Consider the following 9,122-nt stretch of genomic DNA (forward strand, 5'->3'; position numbering starts at 1 on the left):
AAAATAAAATAAAATAAAATAAAAATAAAAAACCTGCAGTATGACATTTTTATAATTGTTTATTGTTGTTGCTGTTGTCCATTGTTGTCATCTTTCTTTGTTGAAATCAGGTCTCTCTTGTAAATGAGTCCTCGAGGCTCAATGGGATTTACCAGTCTAAATAAAGGTTGATTGATTGATTGGTGCAGGCAGCCAGGCAGGACTCATGAAATATAAATAAATAATTTATTATTTACAAAATAAAGATGGCTGACAAGGCAGCAGACTTACATAAATCATGGGACAGGATGCAGGACACGAGGAGCAGGACACAAGGAGCAGAACATGCATCACAGGGACACAATGACCAGACCAGACAATGAAGGCAAACATACTAAATACACACACTAACAACACTAACATAGAACACCTGTGAAACATCACAGGTGCAGACGTCAGAGGGGAGCAGACAAATATAGAACACTAGAGGGAGACAGAAACCAGGGAAATCACAACTCTTACACGGTCGAGGTAGAGGAGTAGCTTCTATTTTCCATTGGGTTTATTAATTAATGCTAAACCAATTATTAGTTATTATTCTTATGAGTTGGTGTCCCTCAATATTTCTCCTCCAAAATGTAAATCAGAAAAGCCTCTTTTACTTGTTGCTATATAGCCTCCACCAGATGCTGAGGAGGCCCGGTTTGTTCCTGGTCCTGGCTCACACCACTGCCACTGCAGGAGAGGCCAACGGAAGAGATGGGCCAGACCCAACTTTCAGCTCCTCCCTCCACCCCAGTTCTCCCTCAGCACAGTGGGAGGAGCTGTGGATAGATTCACCAGAGGATGGGCAGTTGAACCCCCACTCACATACGAAGCTGCTGATTCCTGATCAGCTTAAGAAACAACTGACTACTGATCAGCCTGAAGAGCAGCTGAGTCCTGATCATCCCAGAGAGCACCTTAATCCAGAGCAAATGAAAGAGCAGCCTCTATAAATCTCAAAACCTCCAGAGAATTCAAAGCTTGCAGAGAACTCAAAGCTTACAAAGAGCTCAAAGTCTGCAGAGAGCTCCACATCTACTCCAGAGGTCCTCACATCTGCTCCAGAGGGCTTCACGTCCATTACAGAGCTCTAAACCACACAAAAAGTTGTCTCGGGGCACTTAACAGAAACCGTCACCTGAATAGCAAATCCAATTACCCAAATAGCAAATCCAATTGTAAAGTTCTCCATCTCAGGTTACACATAGACAAATAAAGCTCAGATTGAGTTCTCTGATAGCCATTTTTATGAACCAGCCTCTACCTCCAGCGGGGTCATACTGCACTCTGGCCAACACAAGGATCTTAATCAGCATCTCACACAGTGTCAGCAAAAGCACACTATTAACACTAAACTCAGAATCTAAGGCAGAACTTCCTACACCACACATGTCAAACTCAAGGGTCGTGAGAGCTTAAACGGTCTGAATTGTCATACAGTAAATGAAACGGGAACACAATCTACTAGTATATTATCCATATTTAATGCCTCAAACAGCGCTAAGTCTGCTACAAATTTACATTGTTAGGTCTGCTTAAAATGAGCCGTCAACTACTAATGTGGCTACCTCAAATTTAATTATATTATGTTAAATTTGCACCTAACTTATAGATTAAATAAGCCGTTAATAGTTAATTTTTTACACACACAGCATATTGAACAAATGCTCCCTTTGTGGGTCGTTCAAAAATTCCACTCAATTGCTGTTATAAATCTCTAAGTGTCTTTTAAATGTTTTTTTAAATCAAATCTCAAATCAAATCTTTAAATTAAATCTCAAGTCTTAGCCAATCAGTATTTTGCCCTTGACAAATGTCTGTTTAAACACAAATGTTAACTTTTGGCCTGTAGTGACTATGCCGGGACATTAGTTGGTGCTGTGGTCCTGTTTCTTCAGTTACGCGCATGCATACTACCGCGAGTTGCACTTCCTGTGTAGCTAACGTTTAGCTAACTAGTCAGTCAAGGTGATGACTAGGGCATTAACAGAGTACTCGAGTAATCTACACATCAATTGCTAGGACATCTATCGATGTTAAAAATGTTATGTCGAGTATCCGTAGTGACGTCATATTATGTGACCACCGTATGACCGTAGGGGGCGGTGTTGCACTGTTGCAGGTCACAGAGTATGGTGTATCACCGGGTCCAATCCACTGAACCAGAACCAGTTTCGGTTTAAGTTTCGTTTCTGACGTGCTGCGTTTCTTCACATTTGCAGTTTAATAATAATAACTAATAGTTTAGTTTTTCTGTGACTTATTTGCAGTATGATAAATGGTAGGAGCATAATATACGCTCCCAATGTTTTGTTGGTCTTTTTTTTTTGTAAATAATTACCGTTTTTTGCAGTTTTATTTATTTTTGTATCTTGAGATCTATGACGTCATCAAATAATCGAGTTCTACTCGGGTTTTATTATGTTAATGTTGAGTTTAAAAATTATATACTCGTTCAACCCCTAGTGATGACAAGGGCGGATTTCTGTTGGTTTTGTGGAGAGAAAGCGACGGTTTGTGACGGCGAACGGACTGTTTTATCTACTCAAATCCAACTCGGTCGCCGGATGGACCCCAAGACGGGCCATAGATGTCGGTTTTTACAACGCGTAGCGGATTTATCGTGGGTAATGTAGCATTCGGTTTTTACTTTTTACTTTTACACAATACCCAATTTGAACGTATAAACACATGTATTTTGTCTGTCTTTTTTTTTTATGTTCCTTGACAGCACCTGCAAAGAGTCGAGGACACAAACGAAGACGTTATCTGACTGATTGCGTGCTAAGGACGCTTTTTGTATCAACATGTTCCCACTTTATCAGAATGTTCTAGCCACAAGGACAGAAGGCTGTTACAAATCAAATTAAAAAACACCAGCTCCACAAGAAAAGGAACACCTAGTGCTGAGGACAAGAGCCTGTGTTTGATATCAGCATGAGAAACCTTGTCCTCCCTTCTGTTGTGATGCTATTGTGATGCACGAAACATGTATAAAATGTGTGTACTGCCTCTTTGTGCTCAGTGCTCATTCTGATTTTGTTCAGTGAGCATCTCCTTTCTGCAGAAAGAATAAACCTTGCGCTCCGATTTGAGCTAAAGAGAGGTGTCTCCAGTTTTCTTTTTATTAAGAGTTTTTAAACTTTTAAAATAATTACTATTTTCCACAAAAATTGGTGTCAGAAGTGGGATATGCCGAGAGTTCGTCCAATCGACGGGGAATCACGACGGGGCTGATCACCGGACTTCCGACCCTCCAGTAGGACGTTTTGGGAGCGGGAGGACGTTCTGGTTCTCCGGAGAGAGGATCGACTCCGGCCGTATCCAAACCAGGAAACCAGAGACACCTACAATAAGGTAAAAAAGATTGCTCTCATAAAAATAAGTGTAAATTCTGAATTTAGAGTAAGAACCGAGGTAAGTTCTCACTAGGACAACCGAGTGTAAGTTCTGAATTTAGAGTAAGAACCGAGGTAAGTTCTCACTAGGAGGACTGAGTGTAGGCTCGTCTTGATAAAAGAGGGCTGAGTGCAGGCTCGTCTTGATAAAAGAGGGCTGAGGAGATAAAATAGTTTTGTCTTAAAGAAAGAGAGACTAACGAGATAAAATGGGAGCGACAAAAAGTAAAAACCAAGATTATATACCAAGCGGTCTGATCGCAGAAAGAATGAAACGCTTACATGGGGATTCCTGCCTCAGCTTTGTTTCTCAGTGGCATCACGAATTCGGCTTTCCTAAAAATGGGTCTTTAGAAACCGAAAACATTCAGAAACTCGAAGAACAATTATTACAGCAGAAGCAAAAAAATGATTCAAATGAAGAAAATACCTCAAAAGGTTTACCTAACGATGTACAGACATGAGGAAGCATTTAAAATGTGGAGAAATGAGTCTAAAAATATGATGGGTAAAACGGAGTCCAGATTATTACAGATCTCTCAAAAAGTTGAAGACCTACAAAGGCAGTGCAAAGAACAGGAGACTCAGAAAGACAAAAAACAGACAAAGAAAGTGACAAAAAAACTGAAAACTTCTCTTTTTCCTCTGTCGTCCCACACACATGCACCGGAGACCCACGGACCTCTTCCTCCAACCGCACCCTCCACCTCCATCTACCCCTCGCTGGCTGGACTCACAGACCCACCACCCTATGCCCCACCACAGATGGAAGCACATGAGACCCGCCCTGGACTGAAACCTGTTTGGGCTCTCACCTCTGATGATGACTACACTGGACAAAGGCCAGCACCTGCCCCTCAGCAGCAGGATGAACACGGAGCAGCAAGAGGAGGAGATGCTGCAGCTGCACCACTCCCACCACTGTCACCTACTACCAGCACAGTCTCCTCATCATCAATGTCTTCAAGCTCCTTACAATCGCCTCCATCGTCTTCTGAGAGTTCTTCAATCATAACTCGGTCCAAAGCTGCTGGAGGCTGAAATACAGAAAATACGACAGTCACAGCATAACGATGGTTCCACAAGCTCCCACATGACTTCAGATGGCGAAGACAGCTCCATAACCATGCCAATGCTGGAGGTGGGCGGACCGGACGGACCACAACTGGTGTTCAGAACTTGGTCACTGAGCGACCTGACAAGCCTGGCCAAACAACACCTCCCAGACATGGCCCAAGGAGGAGACGCTGTGGGTGAAGCCATCACCAACATGGTTTGTATTCTCCGTCCCACCATACCAGAACTGAAAATGATTCTCACAGCTGTCTATGGTATGAACTTTGTAAGCACCATAGGCGCACAGCTGTTTGAGGTCCCACCTGGCAACCAACGGCTGGCACGTGTCGAATACGCCCACGTAGATAACCAGAACTTTGTAGCAGCTGTGGGTGACATTGTCAGGAGAGTTAAGACAGCATTCCCACAGACACCTCAATACGCAAAGATCAAGGACACGGTCCAGAAGAGTGGCGAACCCCCTCAAGAGTACGTCGATCGTCTCATCCCTGTGTTTCGCACACACTCTGGCATCGCCTTTCCAGACAACAACTGGCGTGATGCTGCACAGGCTTCAGCCTTCGAAACCATCCTGTGTCAATGTGTGATGGATGGATTTTTGCCAACAATCCGCAGGTCCGTCCAGAACACCTACATAGGCTGGAAGGCTGGCATTTGCCTCAACGACCTCCTACGTCATGCCAGACACGCCTGGGAACAGCACACGGCTGAAGAAACTGCAGCACTAAAGAAAAAGACAAGACAAGCAGAAAATGCTCAGCTGACTCTTCTTCAAGCTGCACAACAGATGACCTTGAACACTGCCCCACCACAACAGCTTCCAGCTTTTCCACGCCCACCACAACCCCCTGGCCCTTGGCCAGGCCCACAACAGCAACAACCACGTGGGTACGCAGGAGGGCCACAGCCATGCTTCCTGTGTGGAGGGACTGACCATTGGAGGAGAGACTGCCCACAAAAACGCATCACATGGCGAGGGCGTGGCCGACCATTCCAGAATCGGGCACCAATGCCACCACGAGAGCCATGGCCCATGAACAATGAACAGAACTTTTACCCAGGCTCCCAACAATCGGTTGGTCGAAGCCAGGGTCCACCTAGAGGTCGTGGCCACCGAGGCGGTTACTCATCCTGACTAGGAGGGGGCGGCGAGGAGGGTCCAGGTCTCCAAACAGCAAGTACATGCACACACACACCAGCTGTTTCACCTACTGATACCACATGCACCTCCACATATTTTAAATACACCCAGTCAGCGTGTTTGAAGTTACCCATGCTCACAATGCTTGTAAACAATACTCCACTAAAGTTCTTAGTGGACTCAGGGGCCACTCAATCTCTGATAATGAAGAAATGTCTCCCGCATGCTCCACTATGTGGCAAGATTGGCCACTCCACAGGAGCATCCGGTGTAGCAATCCCAGAGGCAATGACAGCTCCTCTGAATGTGATTGACCCTTTTGACCACACTGCCCACTCACATCAGTTTCTACTCTCACAGATGTGTCCAATAAATCTTCTGGCCAGAGATCTGATTCTCAAATTCAATCTGTCCATCGATTGCAGCCCTGAAGGACTAGTGGTGTCAAAGTCTACACACTCAGTGGACACTTTGGTGACACTAGTGCCTGATCTGCTGTTTGTGTTTGAATGGTCCCTCACTGATGAGAGCCAGCGTGCAGTCTTGCTCTCTACGGCCATAGACTTCCACCTTCATGCACATTCATGCATGAACAACAACTGCATTGCACTGCTCGTGTTACTTCAGACCCAGCTGACCAGCTAGGAGATTCATTCATGCAAACACCACCAACTGACTTACATACTACAGATATCTGCTGGACAAAGACTACATGTTTCCTGTTGATGTGCCTCACAGATGATGTCACACCACAAACATGCTATTTCACAGTACCTGACTCATTTCCTCATGTTTCTCTTGCTAAACCTCCTGAAGCTCAGTGGCGCTCTCTAGGCCCTCTAGCACTGAGAGCCCATTGTGCATCTGACTGGAAACCACTTGACACTTGTTTCTACTCTCCTGCTCTGGAGATGTACCGACAACCACTTATTTCATCACTTCCAGTCACCCCATTCAAAGAAGTGATTGACACCTCTGCATGACTAACACTACCTAAGATGACTTCAGACAACCCAGACCTCTCTGCTGTTCCACCCACATTGTGGGCCCAGACAAAGTATGATGTAGGTCTGATAAAAGGTCAGGAGCCCATCCAAATTACTCCTAAATCTTCTTACCGACCAAAAATACCACAGTATCCACTGAAACCTGAGGCAGCCTCAGGCATTACACCTGTTTTCCACTCTCTTCTGGAAGCAGGCATAATCGTTCCTTGTCCTACTTCACCTGTGAGAACTCCAATTTTTCCAGTAAAAAAGATCCGCCCCACTCCTCCTGATGAGTGGCGATTTGTTCAGGATCTTAGAGCTGTAAATGCTGCAGTTCAAGCTCGTGCACCAATCGTCCCTAATCCTTATGTGATCTTGTCTCAAATACCAACTGGCTCCACCCACTTTTCAGTCATAGACCTGGCTAACGCCTTTTTCAGTGTTCCTGTACATCCAGACAGCAAGTACTGGTTTGCATTTGAGTTTTTAGGGAAGTCCTACACCTTCACTCGCCTTTGCCAGGGCTATTGCGAGTCTCCAACCATTTTCCACCAGGCTTTGAGAGATAGTCTGGCAGGGTTCAGTCTTCCACCTGATTGTGCATTGCTTCAGTATGTTGATGATCTTCTTTTGGCTGTTCCTGATGCACAAACATGCAAAACACACACAATCCGCCTCCTACAGTATCTCGCTGCAGAAGGCCACAAGGCCTCGTTGTCTAAGCTACAGTTTGTGTTGCCACTGGTTACATTTCTGGGTCACAGAATATCTGCTGAAGGAAGAGAACTGGCTCCTGCGCGTGTTGCAGCCATTGCTGCTCTTCCTCTTCCTGGGACAAAGAAACAGCTAATGTCATTCCTAGGGTTATGCAGTTACTGTCGACATTTCATTCCAAACTACGCAGAGCTTGAAACACCACTTCGTGCTGTTTGTCATGAAAAAGGCCTTCAAATGAGCTCTAAACTGACTTGGACACCACCTGCACTGTCTACATTTGAAACTCTCAAATTATAGCTGCAGAAAGCACCCACCCTAGGTATTCCTGATCCAACCCGCCCATTTGTGCAGGCGGTGGATGAAAGGGGGGGATGCATGACCTCAGTTTTGTTGCAAAAGCATGGTGACCGCATGAAACCGGTGGCCTACTTCTCATCAAAACTTGATCCAGTTGCTGCAGGACTTCCACTTTGTTTGCGCGCTGTCGCTGCAGCAGAAAAATCTGTATTGGCCAGTAGAGACATTGTGGGTTACTCTGATTTGACCTTGCTTGTACCACACGCTGTCACTCACATTCTAAACGAGCAAAAAACTGCTCACTTGTCTACAGCGCGTTGGTTAAGGTACCACACCACTCTCCTTGACATGCCAAATATCACCATCCAACGTTACAACGTTTCAAATCCAGCTACACTCTTACCTTCGCCTATCGAAGGTACACCACATGACTGTTTAGCTGAACTTGAAGTGCTTTGCACACCTAGACCTGACCTACAACAAGAACCTCTTGAACACCCAGACTAGGAACTCTTTGTAGATGGCTCATCTTCACGTGATCCTAACACTGGCTCTATTCACAGCGGTTATGCGGTTGTAACTTCCTCTTCCACCATTGAGGCTCGTTCATTGCCTCCTTGTTCAGCTCAGGCCTGTGAACTCATAGCCTTGACCAGAGCTTGCAAACTCTCTGAAAACAAATCTGTCAACATCTTCACTGACTCTCGCTATGCTTTTGGTGTTGTACATGATTTTGGAGCTTTGTGGAAACACCGTCACTTCCTTCGTTCAGATGGACAGCCCATCTTGAACCACAAACTTGTTGCTAACCTTCTACAAGCGATCACACTTCCCAAACACATTGCTGTAGTAAAATGTGCAGCCCATACCCGAAACACTGACTATGTCTCTAGGGGCAATGCAGCTGCTGACATCGCAGCTAAGTCTGCTGCTACCACACCTCCTGAAAGTATCCACCCACTTCCTCTTATGGTCTGCTCACCATCTCAGACCACAGCCTCACCTGACTCATTCACCATCACAGACATGCAAAAACTCTCAACACCTTCTGAGCGAGCAGAATGGAAACGCCTTGGAAGCACGTTCACTGATGGTATCTGGCTAGGTCCAAACAACAACCCCTGCCTACCTCAACATTTCTTTCATTCCTTTGCTGTTTTAACACATGGTGGTGACCATGTGTCCAAGGGGGGAATGTTAAGAGAAATGGACACACACTGGTTTACTGTAAAATTTTTGAAAGTTGCTGAACAGTACTGTGACTCATGTCTGATATGTGCCACTCACAATGTTTCAAAAACGATAAAAACCACAGCACCAGGTGTACACAAGACAGTGACTGGTCCTTTTCAACATCTAATGATTGATTTCATTGAGTTAACACCTGTTCAAAACAAAAAATACTGCTTGGTTGTTGTCGATATGTTTTCCAAATGGGTTGAAGTTTTCCCCACAAAACATGCGACAGCAAACACAGTA

This window comes from Nematolebias whitei, chromosome 6, assembly GCF_014905685.2.
Source record: "Nematolebias whitei isolate Nwh7 chromosome 6, NemWhi1, whole genome shotgun sequence".
Taxonomy (NCBI): Eukaryota; Metazoa; Chordata; class Actinopteri; order Cyprinodontiformes; family Rivulidae; genus Nematolebias; species Nematolebias whitei.